Raw genomic sequence first — 5,009 nt, 5'->3', positions numbered from 1 at the left:
AATAGAGGAAAAGAGCCTGAAATCAGAAACACTTATGTCTGAATCATAGTTCAGTCCTTTTCTAGCTATGCAACCCTGAGAAAGGCACCTTTGTTCTCTGAATTTCAGGGTTTTCATCTGAGAAGTGGAACGGCTAATATCTATGGCATAGACAAGGACATTGATACATGCAAGGATATGCCCAAGATCTCACATATCTATGGTCATATCTGGTTGTATCTATCTGACTCAAAACCTGTGGCTTGAGTTCAAGACCCTGAAAGAGAAGAGGCAGCTGCGATGGGACCAGGTTCTAGAGTCTGGTTCAGTATGTATTGCCTCCAGGACAACAGCCAGAAGAGACAGCCTTGTGGAGGGGACAGTGACTATGGCTATGGCCCCAAGCAGGATCCCCAATCCCCTCCATCAGCTGAGAGTGGGGTGGGGAGGGGGTCAAGGCCTGAGGAGACTATTTCCATCCCAGCCTAGAATATCTGAGGCCTCTGCTAAGAGATCCAACCTTTCCCTTTCAGCCTCTCCCTGGCAACCTGGCCTGGCACCCTCTAGGAAGTGATCTCAGTTTAATAATTTAGCAGATGCAGACAAAAATAGCAGCTCTGAAAATAACCCAGTCAGGCCCCAGCCTCCACCTCCCCTTTCTTTAACAGACTCCCCTGCCCTCCCGGCAAGGTCTCTGATTGCCCTACACACCTGTCAGTGTTTCCGCCTGCCAGTGAACACCTGATTCAATGCTTCCTCATTCTTCTCCTCCTCCTCACTCCTTTCTCTCCATTGTTATATCAAGAGCTTTTATATGGGTCGGGCACGGTGGCTCGCGCCTGTAATCCCAGCACTTTGGGAGGCCAAGGCATGTGGATCACCTGAGATCAGGAGTTCAAGATCAGCCTGGTCAACGTGGTGAAACCCTGTCTCTATTAAAAATAGAAAAAATTTGCTGGGCATGGTGGTGCATGCCTGTAGTCCCAGCTACCTGGGGGGCTGAGGCAGAAGAAGCTCTTGAACCTGGGAGACGGAGGTTGCAGAGAGCTGAGACTGCACCACAGCACTCTAGCCTGGATGACAGAGCAAAACTCCGTCTCAATAACAATAATAATAATAAAATTAATAAATAAATAAAATAAAGAGCTTTTGCCCTGGAGATTTTGTATCACGTCCTGTTCTTAGTGCTCGAATGTCCTAACCTGAAGCTGAAGAAGCCACCCTGGCTGCACATGCCGTCGGCCATGACTGTGTAAGCTCTGGTGGTGGTGTCTTACTTCATCACCGGAGGAATCATTTATGATGTTATTGTTGAACCTCCAAGCGTTGGCTCTATGACTGATGAACATGGGCATCAGAGGCCAGTAGCTTTCTTTGCCTACAGAGTAAATGGACAATATATTATGGAAGGACTTGCATTCAGCTTCCTGTTTACAATGGGAGGTTTAGGTTTCATAATCCTGGACCAATCGAATGCCCCAAATATCCTACAACTCAATAGATTTCTTCTTCTATTCATTGGTTTCATCTGTGTCCTATTGAGTTTTTCATGGCTAGAGTATTTATGAGAATGAAACTTGCAAGCTATCTGATGGGTTAGAGTGCCTTTGAGAAGAAATCAGTGGATACTGGATTTCTCCTGACAATGAAGTTTTAAAGGCTGTACCAATCCTCTAATATGAAATGTGGAAAAGAATGAAAAGCAGCAGTAAAAGAAATATCTAGTGAAAAAACAGGAAGCATATTGAAGCTTGGACTAGAATTTCTTCTTGGTATTGAAGAGACAAGTTTATCACAGTATTTTTTTTCCTGCTGACCTACTGCTGTACCAACGATGGTGAGTGGCATTTTCTAATTAGTTTTTCATTTCTTAAAGAAAATATACTCCATATCTCAACTATAATATCAAGTAAAGTGATTATTTTTTACAACCCCCTTCACATTTTTTAGAGATGACATTTCTGATTTTCAGAAATTAACATAAAATCAAGAAGTAAGATTACATAAGCTGAGAACTCCGGACAGCTGATCAGCTTTATGTATGGTGTTTCGCTTTAACTAGAGTGCATGATGGTAGATTATTTCAGATATGTATGTAAGACTGTTTCCTGAACAATAAAATGTATGAAAGGAGCAGAAATAAATACTTTTTCTAATTGAAAAAAAAAAAAAAAGCTGGGTGCAAGGGTGCACACCTGTAATCCCAGCTACTTGGGAGGCTGAGGCAGGAGAATCACTTGAACCCGGGAGGTGGAGGTTGCAGTGAGCTGAGATCGCACCACTGCACTCCAGCCTGGGTGACAGAGTGAGACACTGTCTCAAACAAACAAACAAACAAACAAACAAAAAGCTTTTATATCAATTAGGGCTTAAAGAAATATTTCCACCGGGTGCAGTGGCTCACACCTGTAATACCAGCACTTTGGGAGGCCGAGGCGGGCAGATCACGAGGTCAGGAGTTCGAGACCAACCTGACCAACATGGTGAAACCCTATCTCTACTAAAAGTACAAAAATTAGCTGGGCGTGGTGGCACACACCTGTAATCCCAGCTACTCAGGAGGCCGAGGCAGGAGAATCACTTGAACCCGGGAGGCAGAGGTTGTGGTGAACCGAGATCAAGACTGTGCCACTGCACTCCAGCCTGGGTGACAGAGCAAGACTCCACCTCAAAAAATAAAAACAAAAACAAAAAAAAAGAAAAGAAACAAAATCTTTCCTAGAAGTCAGAAGACTTGGGCTTAATTTACTGTGTAGACCTGAGCAAGTCCTTCTCTCTGAGTCTCTGTTCCTGCATTTGTAAAATGAGGCCTCTGGAAGCAAGGCACAGTGGCTCATGCTTGTAATCTCTGCACTTTGGGAGGCTGAGGCAGGAAAATCACTTAAGCCCAGGAATTTGAGGCCAGCCTGGGTAACATAGGGAGACCCCGTTTCTACAAAAAAATTTAAAAATTAGCTGGACATGGCTGCACATGTCTGTAGCCCCAGCTACTCAGGAGGCTGAGGTGGGAGGATCGCTTGAGCCCAGGAGGTCAAGGCTGCAGTGAGCCAAGATTGTGCCACTGCTCTCCAGCCTGGGCAACACCCTGTTTCAAAAAAATTTTTTTTGAAATGAGGCCTCTGGATTCCTAAATATGACATGAACAAAATGTTGGTGTGGGTGCCAATTACTTGGATAGGGGACTGGATGTCTTCCCCAGGAAGGCACAACTACAGTATCAATGTCATCTCAGTCAATGGCACTACAATCCATCCATCCTGCTGCCCTACACAGGGAGCCCAGGTTTCTCTGTGTTTGATTTCTCTTGTGAAGAAAGCTTCGCCCTAGTTATTATTCCTAGAATAAAAGGCTATGACTTGTGTTCACAGTGGTGGTAGCAGGTTCCATGTGATTTTGATGCTTCATCACATTTTTGGTGTTACTTTTTTTTTTTTTTTTTTGCAGTTTTCGTGGTTTTATTTAAACACAAATAAAGCATGCACGTGAGCCGTCTATTCATTTTCTTTGCTGCGCAGCCTGGAATTGGGGTTGGAGACTCTGGGGGCCAGTTGGGCTGCTCTCTCCACTCAGGTTTTATGGTTCTTGGAGGAAACATTGCGAGCAGTCTCAGCACAGTAAGATTTATTGCACATCAGCAGCACTTCCAGTTCCTTGACATTGTGGACCAGGAACTTCCAGAACCCACAGGGCAGCATGTGCCTTGTTTTCTTGTTCTGCCTATACCCAATGCTGGGCATCAAGATTTGGCCCTTGAATCTTCTCTGTACCCTACTGCCAATACTACTAGGTTTCTGTCAGTTACACTTAATTTTCACTTAACAGTCTGATTCATCCATCAGACTGTTCATGATGCCACATGAACTTCTTGGTCCTCTTTTTGACGTTCTTGGGCTTCCCAAGGGGTGTGAGGGTGGTCATGCTGCTAAGAAGATGGATGCCACTTCTGTAGACAGCCCTGAGGAAGAGAAATTTATCACGTTTCTGAAAAGTAGAAATTATACCTTCCCCCTTGAAGCATTGCTCAAATCACCCCTCCTTGTTTTTTTGGTGGTGTTTTTTGTTTTTTTTTTTCTTTTTTTTTTGAGACAAAGTCTCACTCTGTCGCCCAGGCTGGAGTGCAGTGGTGCAGTCTCGGCTCACTGCAACCTCCACCTCCCAGGTTCAAGTGATTCTCTGCCTCAGCCTCCCAAGTAGCTAGGATTACAGGTGCCTGCCACCACGCCTGGCTAATTTTTGTATTTTTGTGTTTTTTGTTTTTGTTTTTGTTTTTGGTAGAGACAGGGTTTCACCCTGTTGGCCAGGCTGGTCCCAAACTCCGGACCGCAAGTGGTCGACCCGCTTCAGCCTCCCAAAGTGCTGGGATTACAGGCGTGAGCCACCGCGCCCAGCCAAATCACCCCACCTTTAGGGTCTCAGTTTTCACACCTCTAAAATAGCCATATCTTGAAGGGCAAGTAGGGCAACGTCAGTTCCATAAGGGCTGAGGTCCCGTCCGTATTTATGCATTAATTCAATGTCATTAAGCACCTACTACGCACCAGCCACTGTGCAAGGTGCTAGAGGCACAGCAGTAAATACAAGAGATGCAGTGCAATCCCTGTTTCCACAAAGCTTACATCTCAGAAATCAAAATAGTTAAATCCCAAGAAATGTACCATGAGGGAATAATAAAATGCCTTCTAATATATATGGCTGGGCACAGTGGCTCACACCTATAGTCCTAGCTACTCGGGAGTCTGAGGCAGGATTGCTTGAGCCCAGGAGTTTGAGGCTGCAGTGAGCTATGATTGCACCACTGTACTCTAGCCTGGGTGATAGAGTGAGACCCTATCTCTAAATAAATAAATAAATATTTTTAAAATATTTAAGGCGGGGCATGGTGGCTCACACCTATAATCTTAGCACTTTGGGAAGCTGAGGCAGGAGGATCGCTTGAAGCCAGAAGTTCAAGATCAGCCTGAGCAACAAAGCAAGACCTTATGTCTACAAAAATAAAAATAAAAACATTAGCCAGGCATGGTGACCTGTTC

General features: G+C 44.8%; 1 pseudogene; it reads left to right on the top strand.

Annotated features, from left to right (window-relative positions):
• The first annotated feature begins 1,121 nt into the window (after positions 1-1,121).
• Positions 1,122-1,881, top strand: LOC105540964 (annotated as a pseudogene).
• The last annotated feature ends 3,128 nt before the right edge of the window (positions 1,882-5,009 follow it).

This window comes from Mandrillus leucophaeus, unplaced genomic scaffold, assembly GCF_000951045.1.
Source record: "Mandrillus leucophaeus isolate KB7577 unplaced genomic scaffold, Mleu.le_1.0 Scaffold23, whole genome shotgun sequence".
Lineage (NCBI taxonomy): Eukaryota > Metazoa > Chordata > Mammalia > Primates > Cercopithecidae > Mandrillus > Mandrillus leucophaeus.
This window is presented reverse-complemented; position numbering and strand designations above follow the sequence as displayed.